The sequence below is a fragment of the Apium graveolens genome, chromosome 5 (genome assembly GCF_009905375.1).
Source record: "Apium graveolens cultivar Ventura chromosome 5, ASM990537v1, whole genome shotgun sequence".
Lineage (NCBI taxonomy): Eukaryota > Viridiplantae > Streptophyta > Magnoliopsida > Apiales > Apiaceae > Apium > Apium graveolens.
The window spans coordinates 52,190,319-52,215,386 of record NC_133651.1 but is presented as its reverse complement, the minus strand read 5'-3'; the positions used below and the strand labels follow the sequence as shown (position 1 = coordinate 52,215,386).

Below are 25,068 nucleotides of genomic sequence, written 5' to 3'. Positions count from 1 at the left end.
CGCTATGTCGGGATTTCAGAATCCTGATTCTATTATAAGATTGATTTGCTGGACTCCTGATCTGTTGGGATGGTATTTAAAGACTTGTAAAAGATGTTTTTCATATAGAAGAGCAAGGAGAGAGCAGCAAGAAGATCTATTAGCATAATACAACGAAGGAGAAGAAGATCTTTTTTTACTTATTATTCTTTGCTTAAGTTGTAACGTTGGATGGTTGTTTTCTTTGTTGTTTGAACCTAATACTCTTGTTAACGTACTTTGTTATTATTATTCAGTTATTTCAGACCTAGTTTATCTTAGTTTATTTACCATGCTTTTATTGGAACCCATGGTGATGATGAGTTCGGTTATGAACTAATCGTTATCGTGGGGTTCTAACGGATTTACTTATGGATTTCTATAGTTAATTTGTTCCAATATCTTGGTGTGTGGTGATTGATTGCTATCCTAGTATTTATTGTGCTTATTCGTCTTATGTGCGTAGCTAACATATAAGATAACATGTTAATCTCTATTGAAGTGACAATGAATATAGAGATTTAGAACTTGTCATGCAAGCATAGGTTCATGTATTTGTTATGCACGATTCCTAGGTAATTTTAACCATCTTACTTGCCCTATGTAATCACGATAGATAACTTATTCATTAAACCTTTATGTTGTCAAATTCTATAGACATGTAGGGTCTCAACATAATTGGTGTCTATTCAGCTTCTATCTCTTTTGTGGATGTCTGGTAGAAGGGTATTCGTTCAACGAAAGTTGGCGTTTACTACTTTCGTGTTATCTGATTAGTTGTCATGACCATTGCATGTTAAGGTTAAGAACAATGATTTTGAATGAAGTAGTAATGAAGTTACAATCACATGTTTGTTTCATATAATTAATCAATCACTTTTATTCTTAGTTAATTGCATGTTAGTTTAATCTTAGTTATAAACATCTCAACTTATTATTGTCTTATCATTGAGCGATAGCCATACCATTGTTGCATAGGTGCATAATCTTAAGTTAACTAAAAAGAATCTCTGTGGGTACAAATCTAATTTATATCTTATACTACTTGTGAACGCGTATACTTGAGTATAATTTTAGCGCGTGTTTTCGCCCTAACAAGTTTTTGACGCCGCTACCGGGGACTCGGTGTTTAATTTAGTTTATGTGCTTGACATCAATGGTCATTAAAGTTCACTGACTCGGATATTTTACTTATTTATTTTGCTTGTTGGTGTTTCGGGTACTCTAGGGAGCATGTATACGAACGCGTTCTCAATCTCGAAGGGAAATACTGGAAGAAGTAGAAGTAGTTGAAGAATTTTTTGAAGAATTTGAAAAACTTGAAAAAGAATTTGATATTGCAATGGGAGATCCAGCAGCGAATACGATAGCTTTGATGGATTATTCTCAACCAAAGATCAATGACATTTAATCTAGCATTGTCAGACCAGCCATCGCGGCTAATACTTTTGAAATCAAATCTAGCATAATTCAGATGGTGCAGAACTCAGTCTAGTTTGGGGGTTCTCCAATGGAAGATCCCAATATGCACATTAAAGATTTCATCAAGATCTGCGACACTTTCAAATTCAACAATATTTCTGTAGATGCTGTTAAGCTGAGGCTTTTCCCATTCTCTCTGAGGGATAAAGCTAAGTGTTGGTTGCATTCTCTACCACCAGGCTCTATTACTACTTGGGAAGATCTTGCTCAGAAGTTTCTTACTAAATTCGTCCCTATGGCAAAGACAGCTGCAATCAGGAACGCTCTTACTCAATTTACACAGCAATCAGGAGAGTCTTTGTGTGAAGCTTGGGAGCACTATAAGGAGATGCTTGGGAAGTGTCCTCATCATGGAATGCCTAACTGGATGATCATCAACTACTTTTATAATGGTTTGGGAGCACAGTCTAGACCCATGCTCGATGCAGCATCAGGTGGAGCCTTATAGGCTAAAAGCTACAATGAAGCTTATGAGTTGATTGAACTGATGACTGCTAATGAATACCAGAACCCAACTCAGAGACTACCTCAAGGCAAGGTAGCAGGAATTGTGGAGGTGGATACAACTACTGCTATAGCTACTCAGCTTAAGGCTTTAACGAATCAGCTCAGTTTGTAAGAAACTTTAAGAGGTCGCAGCAACCAGTTCTAACCACTTATCATCCTAGCAACCACAATCATCCTAACTTCAGCTGGAGCAACAATCAAAATGCGATGCTACAACCTTATCAGTAGTATGCAGCAAAGCAATTCAACCCTCCTGGTTTTCAATAATCGCAATATGCACCAAGACAACAACTCCAACATCAATAACTACCGCATGGAAGTTCAAGTCAATCTAATGAAAAATCTGAATTGGAGGAGTTGAGGCTCATGTGCAAGAGCCAAACAGTTTCTATCAAGACTCTGGAGAATCAAATTGGGCAGATTGTCAATTCTTTGTTGAATCGACAACCTGGTACACTCCCTAGTGACACAGAAGTTCCAGGCAAGAGGGAAGTAAAAGAGCATGTTAAGGCAATTACATTGAGGTCTGGGAAGATTGCAAGCCCTAAAAAATCTCAAGTTCCAGAATCTGAAGCTTTGGCTGAAGAAGATGCGCAGAAGGAAGAAGAAGTGGAATCAAGGAAAAAAACTAGGGAACACACTCCTCCTGAGGGTAATACAGGGGACAAACAGGTTTATCTTCCACCTCATTTTCCTAAGAGGCTGCAGAAGCAAAAGTTGGATAAGCAATTTGCTAAGTTTCTGGAAGTGTTCAAGAAACTTCATATCAACATACCTTTCATTGAAGCTCTTGAACAGATGCCTAGCTATGTGAAGTTCATGAAAGGTATTCTCTCTAGAAAAGTGAAGCTCGATGACTTATAGACTGTTGCTCTCATGGAGGAATGCAGTGTTGTGCTGCAACAGAAGTTGCCTCCGAAGCTTAAAGATCCTGGAAGCTTCACTATTCCTTGTACCATCGGAAACCTGTCATTCGACAAGTGTTTATGTGATTTGGTTGCTAGCATCAATCTGATGCCTTTGTCTACCTTCAAGAAGTTGGGTTTACCTGATCCAAATCCTACATATATATCGTTGCAGTTGCTCGATCGTTCTATTATATATCCATGAGGCATTGTGGAGGATGTCTTGGTCAAGGTGGACAAACTCATTTTTCCTTGTTGACTTTGTAATTCTTGATTTCGAGGAAGATAAAAAGATTCCCATACTCTTGGGAAGACCATTCTTGGCTACTGGACGAATCTTGATTGATGTGCAGAAGGGTGAGCTCACTATGCGAGTACTGGATCAAGATGTGACCTTTAATGTTTTCAATGCCATAAAATTCCCTACTGATATAGAGGAGTGCTTAAAAGTGAAATTGGTCGAATCGGTGGTTAGGTCAGAACTTGATCAAATGCTAAGGTCTGATGCCCTAACGAAAGCCTTGATGGGGAATTCAGATAGTGAAGATGATGAAGGTGATGAGCAATTGCAGTATTTGAATGCTTCTCCTTGGAAGCGAAGGTTGGATATGCCTTTTGAATCTCTTGGATTGTCAGAACTCAAAAATGCTGAGAAGCGTCTCAAGCCATCTATTGAGGAAGCTCCAACACTTGAGCTTAAACCTTTGCCTGAACACTTGAGGTATGCATTTTTAGGTGATGCATCTATTTTGCCTGTTATTATTGCATCTGACCTTTCAAGTAGTGATGAAGAAAAGCTCTTGAGAATTCTGAGAGAGTTCAAGTCAGAAATTGGATGGACTATAGCAGATATTAAGGGAATCAACCCTTCTTATTGCATGAATAAAATTCTGCTAGAGGAAGGAAGCAAGCCGACTGTTGAGAAACATAGAAGGCTAAATCCGATCATGAAGGAGGTTTTGAAGAAGGAAATTCTTAAGTGGCTAGACGCAGGCATCATTTATCATATTTCTCACAGTTCTTGGGTAAGTCCAGTTCAGTGTGTGCCGAAGAAAGGAGGCATCACCGTGGTTTCTAATGAAAAGAATAAGTTCATTCCTACTCGAACAGTCACGGGGTGGAGAATTTGCATGGATTACAGGAAGCTGAACAAGGCCACGAGGAAAGATCACTTCCCTCTTCCTTTTATTGATCAGATGCTTGACAGGTTGGCTGGACATGAGTATTACTGTCTTCTGGATGGCTATTCGGGCTATAATCAGATTTGTATCACTCTAGAAGATCAGGAAAAGACTACCTTCACTTGTCCATTTGGTACTTTTTCCTTCAGAAGAGTTTCTTTTGGGTTATATGGTGCACCTACCACATTTCAGAGATGCATGATGGCCATCATCTCTGGCATGATTGGTCAAAATGTGGAGGTGTTCATGGATGATTTTTCTGTGTTCGAGGATTCTTTCGACGATTGCTAGCTAAATCTTGGCGCAGTTCTGAAAAGGTGTATTGATACCAATCTGATTCTCAACTGGGAGAAATGTCATTTTATGGTGCAACAGGGCATCATTCTTGGGCACAAGGTCTCTAGTAAAGGTCTTGAGGTGGACAAAGCCAATGCGGGGGTCATTAAAAACCTTCTTCCACCAATTTCTGTTAAGGGAATCCATAGTTTTCTTGGTCATGCGAGTTTCTATCGGCAGTTCATCAAGGATTTCTCTAAAATCTCTAAACCATTGTGCAATCTATTAGAGAAAGATGTCCATTTCAAGTTTGATGGTGAGTGTCTAGCTGCTTTTGAGAGCTTAAAAAGACCTTGATCACGGCACCTATCATAACTGCACCTGATTGGAATGAGCCTTTTGAAATGATGTGTGATGCGAGTGAATATACAGTTGGAGCAGTTCTTGGACAAAGGAAGAACAATGTATTTCATGTGGTCTATTATGCTAGTAAGACCCTCAATGGTGCTCAACTGAACTACACTACTACAGAGAAGGAACTCTTAACCATTGTCTATGATTTTGAGAAGTTTCGATCTTATTTGTTTGGGACGAAGGTGACAGTTTTCACTGATCACGCTGCGATTCGCTATCTCATCTCGAAAAAGGACTCGAAGCCTAGATTGATTCGATGAGTTCTTTTACTTCAGGAGTTTGAGTAGGAGATTAAGGATATGAAAGGTACCGAGAATCAAGTTGCTGATCATCTCTCTCGTTTAGAAGATCCAGGTACAATTTCACAGGATAAGACAGTGATAAATGAGTCTTTTCCCGACGAGCAGTTGTTTGGGGTGCAAGAAGAAGAATCGTGGTTCACATATATTATGAACTATCTTATGAGCAACATTATGCCCCCGGACTTAACTTATGCTCAAAGGAAGAAGTTTCTTCATGAGGTGAAGTGGTACATATGGGATGAGCCATTTTTACTTCGCAAGGAGCTGACCAAATCATCAGGAGATGTATTCCGTACAGCGAGACGGTGGGTACCTTGTGAGACTGCCATTCAACTGTTTATGGAGGCCACTATGGTGGAGAAAAGACAGCAGCTCGTATCCTTCAAGCAGGATTCTTCTGGCCTACATTGTTTAAGGATGCGCATCAGTTCATTTTGAAGTGTGATCGTTGTCAGCGTGTTGGTAATATGTCAAAGAAGGATGAGATGCCTCTTATTGTGCTTCTCGAGGTTGAAGTCTTCGATGTTTAGGGAATTGACTTTATGGGGTGATCTGTCTCATCTTGCAATAATCGGTATATCATGTTAGCGGTCGATTATGTGTCAAAATGGGTCGAAGTCAAGGCTTTGCCAACGAATGATGTGAAGATAGTGCTTAACTTTCTTCACAAGCAGATATTCACAAGATTCAGAACTCCAAGAGTCATAATCAGTGACGAGGGATCGCATTTCTGCAATCGCAAGTTCACTGCTATGATGCAGAGATATAATGTGAATCATCACATTGCTACATCCTACCATCCTCAGACTAATGGTCAAGCTGAGGTGCCTAATAGAGAGATCAAGCGAATTATGTAAAAAGTTGTATGTCCATCGAGAAAGGGTTGGTCTTTGAAGCTGGATGAAGCTATTCGGGCATTTCGAACGGGATTCAAAACTCCTCTAGGCATATCACCATTTCAATTGGTTTATGGTAAAGGATGTCATTTGCTTGTATAGCTAGGGCACAAGGCATATTGGGCTTTGAAGAAACTGAACCTTGATCTGACTACAACTGGTAAGAAAAGGATGCTTCAATTGAATGAACTCGACGAGTTCCGACTTCAAGCGTATGAGAACAACAAACTGTATAAGGAGAAATTCAAGAGGTGGCACGATAGGGGTCTAGTGCTCAAATCATTTGTGTCGGGACAACAAGTTCTTTTGTTCAATTCTCGTCTCCGTCATTTTCCTGGAAAACTGAAGTCGAGATGGTCAGGTTCGTTTGTTGTCAAAACTGTGTTTCCACATGGAGCGGTGGAGATTTTTGAGAATGATCCTGGCCAGGCATTCAAGGTAAATGGGCAGTGTTTGAAGCATTACTATGGATATATGGCAAACCGTGATGTGGTTAGTACCGTTTTATTGTCCACTTGATCTCGGCATTCTACGTCAAGCTAACGACGTAAACCAAGCGCTTCTTGGAAGGCAACCCAAGCTTATTGTATATTAATAGGATAAAAAAAACATACAGGGCAATTTTTCCAGGAGCACGGCGTGCCCGCGCTGGGAACCGGGGCGGCCGCGCTGAAACAACAGAAAGTGAGCGCGCCCGCGCTGAGCCCCAGAGAGAAAAAAATCAGAAAATCAGAAAAAAAAAAGTTACCCATAGCAGTTATACAATCTCTTTGTACCCAATTTTTAGTCCTAAAAACACCCCATTAAACCCAAAATCATATCCCACTTCTAGTATAACCCTAATTCTAATTCTCTACATATACATACACCTATATACATCCCTCTCCACCTTATTTTTATTCTCTCAAACCCTAAATCTCTCTACACACCTCTCTTATCTCACTTAATCTATTCTAATGGCACCAAAGAGAGCCCGCACTCAAGGAAGCAGCAGCACTAACCCCGCCTCTACCGATACTTCGAGTGTTGGGGGTACGAGGCCATGTTTTGTTACTTCGGCGGCTGAAGAGGAGTATACAAGGTTGTTGTTTAAGCATATAGCAAAAGAGAGGAGTTTTCTACCTTCGGGTAAGGATGGTAAGCTTCTCAAGATGATATTGGAGATGGGATGGGTTTCGTTTTGTGAGGCACCCGAGGCTGTGCCTATGAGTATCATTCGCGAGTTCTATGCGAATGCAAAAGCTGATAAGAATGGGTATTCGGTGGTGCATGGGTTGGCAGTGAACTACAACCCGGAGGCTATTCGCAGGCTTATCAACCAACCTGTGAGGAAGCCAACTCAGGAGGAGTGGGTTAACAAGACGGGGGAGGACTTTGATTTGGATTTGATTGTGGCTACGCTGTGTATCCCGAAAACACAATGGAAGTTCAGGAGGGGATTGAACGAGTATCTCAATTTCTCTGCTTCATGCATGAACATGTTTGCTCATGCTTGTAATGCTTTTATTTGTGCAAATATCATGCCTTCTTTTTTATGTGCATGATGTGACTGTGGATCGTACGAAGTTGTTATGGGGGATTTTGCAGGGAGATTATGTGGATCTCGGTTCTATTATTCATCAGGGTATTTTACAGTTTTTGCGTGGAGGCACTACGGGGTCTATCCCTTATGCCTCGATTGTGACCAAGATTTGTGTTGCGGTGGGTGTTCATTGGCCCGCACACGAGAAGCTTCAGTTACCGAGCGCCCCTATCGTTAGTTCTACAATCTTAAGCATGCAGGAGTGGTATGGTGGAAATACTGACGAGAAAGGACTTAGGTACACCTATTATGACGGCCTCAACCCTGGGGTCAGGAGTTAACGTCACTAACAATCATAATACTAAACATAATATATTTCAAAACATTAATAATACACAATTACGACCCCCTTTACCAAGACCTTTTACAGGTTTAAGTATGATTTAGGCTACACTTAATACAAAACCAACTTATAACAATACTCTGAACAATACTATCTTAATACAACAACTCAACAGACCATCTCTGGTACACACAACTACCTCAGAGGAGCCTGACGCAAAAGGAACTGGAACTCTGCCCTGACTATCACGGAAGAATCTCCTAGGCATCTGCAATATATATATATATATAATATTCTGCAAGGGTGAGCAATCAATTGCTCAGCAGTACCACTATATGAATAACAAGTAAAATAGTTTATGATAAAGCAGTGATAGGAACATAATTTATAGCTCATTAAAAAAACAAGTAAACATTCATAACTGGATGTTAAAACTAGCATGCTCCGAGAAACAACCATATCAGTCGTGTGCTGTGTATAAATACTAGAGTTTAATTCTTTTAGCATGCTATTTTCATTTTAAAACCTTCCATTCCATTACAGGAACCATAAAACCATTTGTCCCGTTACGGGGACCCAAAATCATTTGTTCTGTTACTAGAACCACAAAATCATCTGTCTCAAACACGTTGATTTGTTAAACAATTTCAAAACTGAATCAATCAAATCTATTGGACGTTTAACGGGTGAAGATAGCTGATCAGTCTACCCTCACCGGACAGCGACTAGCGGCCATCCAGAATAAGAATATGTTCCGGAACTTGGGAAAAGACTAGCTAGGTCTTCCCCCACGCTGGACTAATCGGTTAAACAGAATGCCCAACCCAATTAGCCACTTACGCAACCACATGCTGGGCTGTTACCGAATAACGGGCCTCTTACGCAACTCCAATAGATCAACTGAATTCCCTTTTTGCCTCTTTCCAAAATTCCACGACATAGGTGGATCAAAACCTTCCACGACATAGGTGGATTAAAACAGTCCCTTTATCCAGTTTCCAAAATCACTGTCATCTATCTCTTTTTAAAACCATTCTGTTAGAGCACACTATTTAAAAAAACTTTCTTTTATTTTAATCACATTTAAAGATAGGTATTTTCAGAAGTTACTTTTCCCAAAACATAATTTTAAACAACATTTTCAAGTACAGGGGATACGTAACTTAAAACGTTTATGTTCCATTATGAGAATAAAACATTTAGCTATTCATACATACTGAACCATAAAAGAATGGTCAGGGGTACTTGCCTTGCAGAGCTTTACAACTATCACTGATCGACTCTGATCCGACTCGGACGCTCAGGCTTTATCGTCCAACCACTAAATCACCTTGGATTTGACTTCAATACTCATGTTCTTTGGTTAAAACCCTACTGAGTTGGTCGACTGTCCACTAGGTTATCTTTAGTTCGACTTCACTTCTGGAGTCCTTCAACTAGATCCTACAGAGCCGAAATATTCTACGTTAGACGTCTAGGTATGCTTGACATATCCTCGCTAACAACCTACCCATTCGATATCAATTCCCGACTCGTAATTACACATATTATAATAACACACACAAAAATTAGGGTTCACATTCACGAAAATTAGGTTCGATGTTCGTTTTCAGAAAAATACATATACTCATCATTTTACAAAAATTAGGGTTATTACTTTTTGGCAAAACAGTTCGCCACCACATACAATCAAATTTCGTATACAACATATATATATATATGTTTATATATACTCGTTCGATGGCCCGATAATTACTGGATACGCTCCCGTTTTTCCGTAATTCGATTACTCGGAAATTGGGAAGCACCTCCTTTATTTATCGGACTCACCCGTCGAATAACTCGACGTTATATCAATCACAACCAAATCCAAACCAACTACAATCCAATTCCCAATCACCGATTTCAGTCGACAACGCCAATTCACATATTCTACAACACCAATTAAATATAATTATTTACATTTTATATTTTTATTCGTATTTTATATTTATTTATTTTAAAATATTAGGACTCAGAACCGCGTCATCACAGTCCACCGTCCGCTCGTCAAAATTCATCGCGGACGGCGGTAAAATCCGCGGGTAACCGATTATTTCGGGTTTTCAACGCGAATCCTACCGATTAATTTCGTCGTAATATTTTCAAATTGAAGAATAAAAATTCGAGAAATCATAAAGGTAATCATCGAATTAATTAATAAACAAAATCACCACATCAATTTTAAATTACTGGGAACAGCAAACCAACCCACACACGCGCGCGTGTGGGCTGGAGAAGAAACTAACACGGCCAAAAATCATGGACAACAGGCGGCAATAAGCACAAATACTGCAGAGTTCAGAAGCATCAAAGAAAATATACATACATACACACACATATAGTGTGCGTATATATTTGCACAAGAAAACCCAAGAACAAGCAGCGGAAACAACAAGGGTGACAGGCGGTGAATCTCCGGAAAGGGAACGACGATTCAGACTTACCGGAATGAAGAAGAAACGGTGGCGAATCGTGAAACAATCGAGAGTGTAGAACAGGGAGAGAGAGGTCCGATTCCGAAAAACTTCCTCCCCCTGTAGGTGCTGCTCGTGTGTGTATATCCTGTGTTTATTATTTTTTTCCATTATTATTATTAACAACAGCTTAGCATGTTCCATGTATCAATTCACTTGCTAGAAACTCAACACGTGTATATAAACATAGACACGTATTAATAAAATGCACTACAGCCCTCTTTCTGATTCGCTATTTCGCAATTTATCGAGCTAAGCCGCTCATAAAATAAATTCAGAAAATTATCAAAATAGTCTTAAACCATTACAAATATCCCGAAGTAAATAAAAACGTATTTTTCGTAATTTTAATACAATTTTTGAAATACAATTTATACCCGCTTTTCTCAATTAAACGAATCGACGCGCGGGTGAAACTAACTCCGAAAATTCCCAAAATAATTTTAAAATTCTCAGAATAATACGAACTTAATAAAATATAAGTTTCATACTTTTTTAAGATTTCCATAATTAAATATGGATTTTACCATTAAACACACTCAGAAAAATCATTTAAAAATAAATAATTAATGAAATATTGATTTCTCAATTTTGCAAAGTCCTTAAAATAATTATTAAAATTATAAAGTCATAAAAACAATTTTAGAGACAATCCAAGTATTTATGAAAATAAAACTGCAATAACACCATTTTTAACAACGATACAAAATCATACAATTCATTAATTAACCACGCAATTCAATTCCATACACTAGTAATCACATACACATAGTGACAGAGTAATAACCCACTGACTAAACCCATACAAATATTTTATTTAATTATTTATTCCATAATTACACATTTAAATAATAATAAAAATATACGGGTCGTTATATCCTTCCCCCCTTAAAAAGATTATGTCCTCAGAATCTGACTTAACTAAATAAGTGAGGATTTTTGTCAAGCAATTCTGACTCTAACTTTTAACTAGGCACTTCTATTCAATAATTTCTATTCAAACCATACTCAATATAGACATAAACTTATTCCTAATGATTCGCTTTTTAACGAACTAGAATTCGAATCGATCATTCCACGCAAAACAAATTCGGATGAGAGCCCCTTGACTCTCAATCAACGACTTGGTTCAAATCAGGTACATATTGCCTTAACATTGACACGTATAACATATTATTTATATATATACCGCGACTGCGGCGGTGATACCAACTTATAGACAACTTTACCTATATTTCTTTATACCTCGAATGGTTCAATACAATTAGGACTCTACTTGTCCCTTCTATTCAAACTTAACCAATCTCTTCTAAGGTAAAACTTTTGCCTATACCACAATCCTCATTCTATATATTCATATTCTTTCGATGCAAATCCGCTTTCTCTCTTTATCTATCCCGAGCTGTTTCAATTCTTTTCTGAGTCAACACCACCACACTCTGGATGTACTGAATTAATTCAGGACTTAACACTATCTCTATTCCCACTTTATCTCAATAGAGTGAGGACCCAAGCTTATGTCCATACAACACTTCACAACGTAGCATTCTCTTACTAATATGATAATTATTATCATAGAAAACTCAATCTATGGTAGGTGATTACCGCAGTTCCCTTTTTAGTCCCATCATATATACTCTCCACATATCTTATATTGCCCGAATCACCTTCTCACTTTGACCCTTCATCTAAGGATGATAGGCAGTACTCATTTTCAACTTAGTTCCAAACATTCGAACACCTCTTACTTATTCTCATTCGTCAAGGTTAGAAAGTAATCTCATATATTCACTTCTTATCACCTTTAGGTATTCGAACTCCAACTTTTACTCTTTCGAATTCTTCTATTAATTCCTTAGTAATCTTAATCATATTCATTTCTTCTCTTCTATTCAAGACATCGGTCCCTAATTGGACCTTGCTTGGTTGGTAGTTACTCAAACAACCGGGCTCCTGTCCAGAACTTCATACTTTTAAGGTTTAATATACAATTGCTATTGTTCAACCCTTCGCGGCATTTCTTTAGGTTTTCAACTTGGCCTTCCTTAGCCCTTAGATGGGCGAGGATGTTATCAATAAATACGATTATACCATGCAAGTACTCCTGATACACCATATTCCTTAATTCCTTATAGACAACTGATACACTCGTTACTCCGCCTATTATCACCAAAACTTACAGCGCTCATAACTCATTCTAATCGCAATCTTTGGTACGTCCTCAGGCTTACCTTTAGCTGACAGTAGTCTGGTCTTAGGTCTTCCTCCAAGAACCAACATGTTCCTTTCATAAATAATCAATTCTATGCAGGGTTACGTATTCCTATTCGTCAACTTTTCCAACTTCTGATAATCATCACGTAACTTCATACATCCATTCTTCTTTCTTATAAATCACATCAGTGCACAACACGAAATGCACCTTGTCACATTATTCTTTCATCCCACAATGCTGAAGTTTCCTTTACTAATTACTTGATTCCTACTGGGTCTTACGATACTGGCTTTTAACACCGATCCGACTATCTTATACTCCAAGATTATTCTGGTAAGTCATTTGATAAAACCTTTGGGACTTCACTTATTATCTGAATTTCTTCCAATTTAGGTGTTTCCTTCTTAATATCCCTTATATGCGCTAGTTACGCCTTATCTTCTTGCTTATGTCCTTGAATACTTATCCTAATATTAGCTTCCGTAGATATTATTGTTTGCTTCTTCCGGTAATCAATTATTGCCCTGGTTCCTTATCAGAGTCTTGAGCAGCTGAACTTTTAATCACATTACAAGTCTTAGCCTTGGCTGTACTGGACGTCAAACCTTTTGATGCACTACCTCCAAGGCTATCTCGGGAAGTACTTCTACAATTCTTGGCAACATGCCCTACCTTGCCACAGTTATAAAAGACGACTCCTGGATTTTCCACCTTACATTCTGACGTATAATGTCCCTTCTGATTACACCTAAAACATTCAGTATTTGCCTTACACCTTCCACATGCCTCTTACCGTATTGCTTGCACTCCGATATAAGCAATTTAACCGAATTGGCCTGATTAGAGCTGGCTGAGGTGTTACTAATTCTATTTAAAGAAATACTTTTCTCTCTAAATTCTTTATTCTTACTCCTTCCAACCTTTTTATGAGACTTCTGACTGGATCCTTCTTGTCCTAATGCTTCTTCCATATCATCAATCTTTCACTTCTTATCTTCTTTTTCTCTAGCAGCTAACTTCTGATCAAATTCAATTACTTAGGCGGCCTGAACTACGGAAGGATATGTCTTGAGTTGCAAGGCCACCACTTCACTACGAATTTCATGCTTCAATCCTTGTTAAAACCTCCTTGCCTTCTGAGCTTCAGAGTACACATAATCTGGTATAAATCTGGCCAACTCTATGAACTTAGCCTCATACTCAGCTACACTTCTGTCACCTTGCTTCAGTTCTAGAAACTCAATCTCCATTTGATTCCTCACACAATCAGGAAAATACTTTTCCAAAAATAACTCAGTAAACCTAGCCCATGGGACAGGGCCTTCTCCTTCTAACGCCCTGGTTGACTCCCACCAATAATTCACTTCATTTTTTAAGAAATAGCTTGCATAATCAGTCTTAAGATTCTCACTTACTTGAACAAGATTGAAAGCTTTCTCCATCTCTTTTAACCATGCTCCAGCAGCTACTGGATTAGGTTCACCTTTAAATTCAGGAGGGTTAACATTCTGAAAAGATTTAAAACTAACACTTCGGTTCACTCCTTGCTGTTGCTGTTGCAACAGTAGTTGCTGTTGCTGAACCTGTTGGATTAACTACAACTGTTGTTGTTGCTGCTGACGCAACAAGTCTAGAATTTCATTTATAGCTGGACTCTCTGTAAAACTACTACTATTTCCTTTAGACTGGGTAGCTTTCTTGGGTGGCATCTTCCTGAAATATATGAATGAGTTTATTCAATAACAAAAATATTTGACAAAAGGTATCACCATTTAAATGGTGCACCTGTATCAGGAAAAAGTTGCCCAATCACAGTACCCATGTCTTTAATATCGGGGTCCATTTATAAAAGAAATTTAGATTAGTAGCATTAGCAACAATAGCAGCAATGACAGTAGCAGAATCAACAACAGTACATAAAAATGGAAATATAAAGAAACTAGTCACCGTAGCATGGCTCCTTAAGACAACAGCAACTGACTAACTTTCCGTCATTGCTCCATTACCACATCAACACTAATTTACTACACTACGGAACTTGGCTGGCTATATCAACCACCAATTGCATAGATCAACTGGTATATCAGGTCGGCTTAAGGAACACTGCACTCTTCTAGGCACCATAGTCCAATTCCAACCAATTATTCTTCTAAGGATGATTTCTTGTCACCCGCAAGTAACCCATCAACCATTGATTTACTGTTCCCAAGGCTATAACTCCATCAGTAAGTCTTAAACTCTCGCGGTTAACATTATTTTAAATAATATTCTGATATAGGGCTCTCATTCTTCTCAACAGTCGCTCGTACTTACTTTCAATAACGAGGACCATCTAATCGCAGCAATTCATTACCATAGAAAATCCAATAAAATTTCCGGCTCGAGGGAATCGAATAAGAAGAAGCAGTGAGGAAGATGTAGGTATGACTGGGAGCAACCATACAAGTACATAAGATGGCCAGTCTTAGTACCATACAGTCACAACACATAATTCGGTGGCGTCCCACCAGACTCTTTTGTCACACAGACAAATGGTCGACTCATATGCATTGTTTGCCCCAATCAACCAATAGAATCTCCGAGAAAGAAACAATATTTAAATAGAGATTTACAAATAAGGAGGGAGAAAATCTGATTTATAAGAAGATCAATAGAACCCTAAGTAGCTTACCTCGGGTTCACAACTTTCTCACAAGAAAGATAAACAACTTATGGAATAAGAAACAATTACTCTGGAGATAAAATACATTTCAAGGAAGAAATAAAAGAGTTCAAAGATATCACCTCCCGTTCTAATCCACATTCACTACCAAACTTAGTCGTCATAACAGCCCCTGACTATTATCACGCTATCCGAACTCACCAAGGTCACACAATCTGTCCAATAACATTCCTTGACACGGAAAATGTGATATTTAGAAATAACGTTGGCGTCTCTTCAGCTGGCACATCAAAGGTCTGCTCAGAAGCTGAATTCTCTCAATCAGGCTCTAATTCTCGAAAGGGAATCTAGAAATCTCTATCGAACATTACTAATAATATATATACGAAGGAGACGTACTCTAAACTAGGGCAGTTTCAGTCAATCCTCAACAAACGTCAGGGTTACGCTTCCGAAACCCTTGACTAAACTCATAGACTTGCTCCTCTGACTGAGTTGCTGACTCACATCTATATATATATATATACCCTTCTACACTCTTTCGGCCTAACTCCTAACCCAAATCAGGGACTCAAACCCGTGGCTCTGATACCAACTGTGACGGCCTCAACCACGGGGTCAGGAGTTGACATCACCAACAATCATAATACTAAACATAATATATTTCAAACCATTAATAATACACAATTACGACCCCCTTTACCAAGACCTTTTCCAGGTTTAAGTATGATTTAGGTTACACTTAATACAAAACCAACTGATAACAATACTCTGAACAATACTATCTTAATACAGCAACTCAACAGACCATCTCTGGTCCACACAACTACCTCAGAGGAGCCTGATGCAAAAGGAACTGGAACTCTGCCCTGACTATCGCGGAAGAATCTCCCAGACATCTGCAATATATATATATAACATTCTGCAAGGGTGAACAATCAATTGCTCAACAGTACCACTATATGTATAAGAAGTAAAAAAGTTTATGATAAAGCAGTGATAGGAACAAAATTCATAGCTCGTTAAAAAAACAAGTAAACATTCATAACTGGATATTAAAACTAGCATGCTCCGAGAAACAACAATATCAGTCGTGTGCTGTGTATAAATACCAGAGTTCAATTCTTTTAGCATGCTATTTTCGTTTTCAAACCTTCCGTTTCATTACAGGAACCATAAAACCATTTGTCCCGTTACGGGGACCCAAAATCATTTGTTCCGTTACTAGAACCACAAAATCATATGTCTCAAACACGTTGATTTGTTAAACAATTTCAAAACTGAATCAATCAAATCTATTGGATGTTTAACGGGTGAAGATAGCTGATCAGTCTACCCTCACCGGACAGCGACTAGCGGTCATCCAGAATAAGATTGTGTTCTGGAACTTGGGAAAATACAATCTAGGTCTTCCCCCACGCTGGACTAATCGGTTAAACAGAATGCCCAACCCAATTAGCCGCTAACGCAACCACATGCTGGGCCGTTAACGAACAACGAGCCTCTTACACAACTCCAATAGATCAACTGAATTCCCGTTTTGCCTCTTTCCAAAATTCCACGACATAGGTGGATCAAAACCTTCCATGACATAGGTGGATTAAAACAGTCCCTTTATCCAGTTTCCAAAATCACTATCACCTATCTCTTTTTAAAACCATTCTGTCACAGCACACTATTTAAAAAAACTTTCTATTATTTTAATCACGTTTAGAGATAAGTGTTTTCAGAAGTTACTTTTCCCCAAAACATAATTTTAAACAACATTTTCAAGTACAGGGGATACGTAACTTAAAATGTTTATGTTCCATTACGAGAATAAAATATTTAGCTATTCATACATACTGAACCATAAAAGAATGGTCAGGGGTACTTGCCTTGCAGAGCTTTACAACTATCACTGATCGACTCTGATCCGACTCGGACGCTCAGGCTTTATCATCTAACCACTTAATCACCTTGGATTCGAATTCAATACTCAGGTTCTTTGGTTAAAACCCTACTGAGCTCGTAGACTGTCCACTAGGTTATCATTAGTTCGACTTCACTTCTGGAGTCCTTCAACTAGAACCTACAGAGCCGAAATATCCTACATTAGACGTCTAGGTATGCTTGACATATCCTCGCTAACAACCTACCCATTCGATATCAAATCCCGACTCGTAATTACACATATTATAATAACATACACAACAATTAGGGTTCACATTCACGAAAAATAGGTTCGGTGTTCGTTTTCGGAAAAATAAATATACTCGTCATTTTACAAAAATTAGGGTTATTACTTTTTGGCAAAACAGTTCGCCATCACATACAATCAAATTTCGTATACAACATATATATATGTTTATATATACTCGTTCGACGGCCTGATAATTACTGGATACACTCCCGTTTTTCCGTAGTTCGATTTCTCAGAAATTGGGCAGCACCTCCTTTATTTATCGGACTCACCCGTCGAATAACTCGACGTCAAATCAATCACAACCAAATCCAAACCAACTACAATCCAATTCCCAATCACCGATTTCAGTCGACTACGCCAATTCACATATTTTCCAACACCAATTAAATATAATTATTTACATTTTATATTTTTATTCATATTTTATATTTATTTATTTTAAAATATTAGGACTCAGAACCGCGTCATCACAGTCCACCGTCCGTTCGTCGAAATTCATCGCAGACGGCGGTTAAATCCGCCCGATTATTTCGGGTTTTCAACGCGAATCCTACCGATTAAATTCGCTTTAATATTTCGGAATTTAAGAATAAAAATTCAAGAAATCATAAAGGTAATCATCGAATTAATTAATAAACAAAATCACCACATTAATTTCGAATTACTGGGAACCAGCAAACAAACCCACACACGCGCGCGTGTGGGCCGGAGAAGAAACTAACACGGCCAAAAATCATGGACAACAGGCGGCAATCAGCACAAACACTGCAGAGTTCAGAAGCATCAAAGCAAATATACATACATACACACACATATAGTGTGCGTATATATTTGCACAAGAAAACCCAAGAACAAGCAGCGGAAACAATAGGGGTGACAGGCAGGGAATCGCCGGAAAGGGAACGGCGATTCAGACTTACCGGAATGAAGAAGAAACGGTGGCAAATCGTGAAACAATCGAGAGTGTAGAACAGGGAGAGAGAGGTCTGATTCCGAAAAACTTCCTCCCCATGTAGGTGCTGTGTGTGTGTGTATATCCTGTGTTTATTGTTTTTTTTACCATTATTATTATTAACAACAGCTTAACATGTGCCACGTATCTATTCACTTGCTAGAAACTCAACACGTGTATATAAACATAGACACGTATTAATAAAATGCACTACAACCCTCTTTCTGATTCGCTATTTCGCAATTTATCGAGCTAAGCCGCACATAAAATAAATTCAGAAAATTATCAAAATAGTCTTAAACCGTTACAAATATCCCGAAGTAAATAAAAACGTAATTTTTGTAATTTTAAAACAATTTTTGAAATGTAATTTATACCCGCTTTTCTCAATTAAACGAATTGACGCGCGGGTGAAAATAACTCCGAAAATTCCCAAAATAATTTTAAAATTCTCAGAATAATACGAACTTAATAAAATATAATTTTCATAATTTTTTAAGATTTCCATAATTAAATATTGATTTTACCATTAAACACACTCAGAAAATCATTTAGAAATAAATAATTAATGAAATATTGATTTCTCAATTTTGCAAAGTCCTAAAAATAATTATTGAAATTATAAAGTCATAAAAACAATTTTAGAGACAATCCAAGTATTTATGGAAATAAAACTGCAATAACACTATTTTTAACATCGATATAAAATCATACAATTCATTAATTAACCACGCAATTCAATTCTATACACTAGTAATCACATACACATAGTGACAGAGTAATAACCCACTGACTGAACCCACACCAATATTTTATTTAATTATTTATTCCATAATTACACATTTAAATAATAATAAAAATATACGGGTCGTTATACCTATGATCATTTACCGGGCGGCCAGCTAGCCTATCAGATGTATGCTGCTGGTTCGACTCAGGCACGCAGAGCAGCGTGGAGAAATCAGATTGGTAAGGCTAGTTCTTCACAGAAGTAGCAGCCGCAGGAGACAGAGGATAGTGTCGGTTTAGGCTCGATGCAGTATAGGAGTTTGACGAGGCGTATAGATGCGATGTATGAGTCGCAGAGCAGGTTTGCGCAGGATCTTACTCAGGCATTGGGTATAGCTTTTCGAGCCACGGTGGTTGACATACAGCGGCGAGTTTTTGGAGAGGATTTTGTGTCGCGCTAGTCTTGGGAGCGGTCGCGCCCATTTGACAGGAAGCGAGCATGCCCACGCTGGTATGTGGGGCGGCCGCGCTATGTCGGGATTTCAGAATCCTGATTCTATTATAAGATTGATTTGTTGGACTCCTGATCTGTTGGGATGGTATTTAAGTCATGTTTTTATTATGCATGATTCGTAGGTAATTTTAACCATCTTAATTTCCATATGTAATCACGATAGATAACTTATTCATTAAACCTTTATGTTGTCAAATTCTATAGATATATAGGGTCTCAACATAATTGGTGTCTATTCAGCTTCTATCTCTTTTGTGGATGTATGGTAGTAGGGTACTAGTTTCGTGTTATCTGATTAGTTGTCATCACCATTGCATGCTAAGGTTAAGAACAATGATTTTGAATGAAGTAGTAATGTAGTTAAAATCCCATGTTTGTCTCATATAGTTAATTCAATCACTTTTATTTTAGTTAATTGCATGTAAGTTTAATCTTAGTTATAAACATCTCAACTTTTTATTATCTTAGCATTGCGCGATAGCCATACCATTATTGCATAGGTGCATAATCTTAAGTTAACTAAAAAGAGTCTATGTGAGTACGAATCTGATTTATATCTTATACTACTTGCGAACGCGTATACTTGCATGTAATTTTAGCACGTGTTTTCGCCCTAACGGTACGCTTAATTATTCCTAAATTCTTTTGATATCTAAGCAACTTGTAATGAAGCCAGAAACAAATTTGATTCTTCCACCTACAGCCGGTGATGATCTTGAGTTAGATTCTAGTGGCTCTCTTGGTGATGCTTCTAATGAGGAAGATGATGGCATGAAGATAGGGGGAAATGCAGGACCTAGCTCAACCACAAGCACTCTAGCCTGGATGTTTGACAAGGACTGCACTAATCATCATTTTAAATCTACTCTATTCAAACTTATCCATCAAACTCAATCAGCTCTTCAAGCCACCATAAATGCCAATACCAAATGACTTCTCCAAGCCTATCTTGAATCTCTACAACTGCACAAGATTCAATCTCTCAAACAGAGTCAAGAAGGATATCAATGATAGAATGGAGTATAAACTTCCTAAATGAACAATGAAAGACATTGATCAGAAACTCGGGAAGGACTATGAATTGAGCATCAAAATTGATTCTTTGGACTCTAGGATAACAACAGTAGAGAATTCTATTACCAAGGTACTATTAACCAAGTCCATCAGACACTCCTTCAAAAATTGGTGGTTGCTCAAACTCCAACCCCTGCATTACTCGATGATAACAAAAGGGGGTGAGTAATGCAATTGTCCACGTTAGTGAGTGGGAGAAGGATGTGCACATTCAAGTCAACAAAGTAATTGTTCCATCCATTACTTTCTCCAAGCCACCAGTGTTAGACAACATTGACTTGATCAATATTGCAACAGCTGAACTCAAGCTGAAAGAAAAAATGAAGAAAATTGATGAGGCAATTTAAAAGGTATTTGGTCAATTGAAAATCAAGACAAAACTGTGAAGCACTTCACATAATTAAGACATATTCCAATAAGTGAAATGAGCTTGAGGAATATGAAAAGAGGTCAAACCTCATCTAGAGGACATCAAAAGGCCACTGTTGTAACGTCCGAGAAATATTATATAATTATTTTTATCAATATATAATTATTATGTAATTTTTATGTGAATTTTGGTGAATTTTTGATGATTGATATTAATATTTGGATGTTTATTTCTGATAAAAATTTAGATATTTTAATCTTTAATTATCCAGAATAAAATATAGATAATTTTGGTATTTTTCTGGGAATTTTCGGATTGTTATGTGAATTTATAAGAATTTATAGAATTAATAATTATTATTCTTACATAATTATAAAATTTCTTTTTAGAATTAGAAATCGTCCCACTTCAACTGTTTTTGCGTTTTTATAACCCGAAACTCTTCCGAAAACTCCTTCCTAACCTAATCTGATAATTCTGAACATTTTTTGTGTTTTGACTTTTTCGATTCGAATACAGTTTGACCCATATGAGTCACGGCGTAAAATTTTCGATACGTAAATTATTTTATATATCGATAAAAATCCATATTCTCAAAAGGCGAGATATTATTACCTTGTTTTTGTATAAAGTATTTTATAGGAAGCTATGTTTTGATGATTATTCAAATTTGGTATTAAAATCGTATCGTCTTTTTAGTTACTTAGCGGCTAAGTAACCTATTTTCGGATCCGACACGTAAATGTAATTATCGAATTACTAAATAAATAAAATATGTGATGGGTCTTTTAGTTGTGTGTTACCTTATTGTTAATTGTGGGTAATTGTTGGATACAAGCCTTAATTTTATAATTAATTATTACGTTGTATGACATTATTTTGTTTTTAAAATGATTTTATTGAATATTTATTTTTATAAATGCTAAAATTATCTCCAAAATCATTTTTGTTTCTTTAATTTTATTTATTATTTTTAGGAGTTTATAAAATTTAGAAATCAATATTTTATTGATTAATTGTTCTTAAATGATTTTCTGAATTGCGCTTAACTGTAAAATCAGTATTTAATTCTAATATATTTCAAAAATCATGAAAATTTTATTTTATTAACTTTTAAATATTTCGAGAATTTTAAAACTATTCCGGTAATTTTCTGGCTTTTATTTAACCGCCCGTCTGTTCGTAAATTTGTAAAATACGGGTTATTATGCGTTACAAGAATGATTTAAAATTTTTGGGAAATTTAATTTTATTTGTTTCGAATTGTTGTGAGAATTTTAAAAATTTATTCTCGTAAATATTTAGGTTCTTATTACCTGAAAATATGTTCATTAAGATTTTAATTACGAGTCAGGATTAATTTTCGGGAAATAATTAAAACGGATAAACATATGAATCTTTATCTTCCCCAAATCTTTATCTCTCCCTCGCCTCTCATTCTCGACCACCTCTCATCTCTCTCTCGATCGATCCTCTCTATTCAATATATCTCCCTCCTCTTTCTTTTCTTTCTTTCTCTTTTTACTCTCTCTCCCCTGTTCCCTTATTTCCTTGCCGCTATTTCCGTTTCTTTCTCTTTTCCGGTGAGTGCCATCGTTTAATTCCGGTTACTGGATTAAATTGATTTTGGTTGTTATTGAATTAATATATATAGGTACGTTTACGTGTGTATATGTATGGTTAAGTGGGATTCGTTTTTCTAGCACTTTCCAATCGCCGCCCTCCCCGGTTTTCCAGGGAGTTGGTGGCGCGTGTGGGTGTGTCATGATACGTGTGTGAGTCGTGTGTGTGTGTGTAATGATACATGTGTGAGTCATGTGTGTGTGTGCGTGTATGAGTCGTGTATGTGTGTGTGTGTTATGGCTGCTGTGTTGCGATTTTCCGGCCACTTGTGTGTTTTCCGGTGACCTTGCCTGAGTTCTGTTGGATTCGATTATGTTGCCTGTTTCTGTGTCGTCCTGACTGATTTAATTAATTATTTTATTTGCTGGAGTGAATATATTGATTCGAAGTTTCGTGAAATATAGAAAAATTTATCGTGAGAGAATAAATATGAATTTAATCGGTATAATACGCGTTGGAAACCTGAAATTTTCGGGCACCCGCGGATTTTACCGCCGTCGACGATGAGCCTCGGCGAGTCGACGGTGGACGGTGATGATTTTTATCTGAGTCCAACGTTATTAATTAAATAAAATTAGTTGATAAAATTAATTACGAAACGAAAAATGCGAATAAAATAAAAATACGACTAAAAATGTAAAATACGAGAAATAATAGTAATTAATTGAATCGTAGTTTGGGATTTGTGGAATTGGTTATGATTGGATTGTTGTTGTGGATTTGACTTCAAATTGTTTCGACGGGTAGGCCTATAAACAAAGGAGACGCTGCCCGATTTTCGGGAAATTAATTCTGAAAATACGGGAACGTAACCTATAATTATCGGAGACGTCGAACGAAAGTAAATAATTATATCATACGAACCTAGTTGTGTGTTGTGACACAAATATTTTATAATCAATTACCCTATTATTTTCAAACAACGAATATACGTACTTTCCGAAAATAAACACCGAATTGAGTTTCGAAGATGTGAACCATAAGTGCTATGTGTATTTTAATAATACATATAAATATGAGTTGGATTATGAAATCGTATGGGTAGAATGGGATAGTGATGTTATGTTAAGCGAAACGATTATTTGAATTAGGGTATTTTAACCCTGTAGGTCCTAGACGGAAAACCCGAGTATTGACATCGGACTAGGAATGATCTAGTGATTAGACGTCGAGATCAGCGCAGTTCCAATCGAAGGGCCTGAGTGTAGGATCGTATCCAAGATAGAGTAGTGGTTGGATGATAAAGCCGAATGTTCAAGTCGAACCAAAGTCAACTGGTAATAGCGATTAAAGCTTATTGAGGCAAGTATTCCTGAACTTTCTTTTAAAATACTGCAATTATTTCTTCGTTCCTATTCTAAGTTCAGAATAGTTAAATGTTTTACATTTCTCTGCAATTACTCTGATTATGCATGTTATTTTTATTATTGTTCCTATAATTCGATTGCTCTCTTGAGAAAATACTCATTCTTTCGGGTTATTTGTGAACCCTGAATTGGGATGTTTTGAATTCAAAATGATTTGACATCAAAACACTCTACGGGCTGGATGTTTATTGTGAGGACCAGTGATGAGCTGGATCCTATGGGCCGGGGATGGACTGGACCCTTGGGCAATAGAGCCTAGGTACCTGAATAGATCTATACGGTTGGGTATATATCTATACTTTATCCTAACTGATCAGCAAGATATAAGTGTGAACTAGTGTCCAGTCTAATTTGTTGTTAATCGCCATTAACAACATTCTCTCTCGAAAAGTTTTATGATTCCAAAACCGGACAAAACCCTGATTCAGGAGGTGAATCGGGGAATCGCTTGTCAGTTTTGGATTTATAGTTGAAGGTTGGTGACAACCAACGTTTATTCGCTCAACTCGCTCAAATAAATAGAATTGTTTAAAATTGTTTTAAGATTTTGTCCGGAAGTTTTTCCTTTGGTATTAATGCTTGAAACTCAAATTATATACTTGCTGGGCATTTTTGGATCACTCTTGCTTTGTAAATTCTTATTTCTTCCAGAAACAAATAAGGATAAAAGTGAATAGCTTTGATAGACAGCAGAAGTCAGAGAAATCTCCGCTGCGAGAGGTTGAAGAAGCTAGAAGAATATGACAAGAGCATTAGTACAAAGGTATTTATACTTGTATTCTAGTTATTGTGAGTCGTAGAAGGTTAGATTCTTGTTTCATATCATAACCTGTAAATGATCCGGATTCAAGGGGTTAATTGAATATTCTTTTATTTTATGTAAAGATTGTTTCATGACACCAAATCTTGACCCCGGATTTGGGTTGTTACAAGTTGGCATCAGAGCTACAGGTTATTGGTCACTGAAATAAGAATAGGTGAGGGTAAGATAGGAGTGCTAGGTCATACAAGATAG

At 37.3% G+C, this 25,068-nt stretch overlaps 1 non-coding gene across 1 annotated transcript; it reads right to left on the bottom strand.

Annotated features, from left to right (window-relative positions):
- Positions 1–1,750: 1,750 nt before the first annotated feature.
- Positions 1,751–1,857, bottom strand: LOC141663267 (small nucleolar RNA R71). Its single transcript, XR_012551345.1, has one exon. It is a non-coding gene; the product is annotated as a small nucleolar RNA R71 (small nucleolar RNA).
- Positions 1,858–25,068: the final 23,211 nt, after the last annotated feature.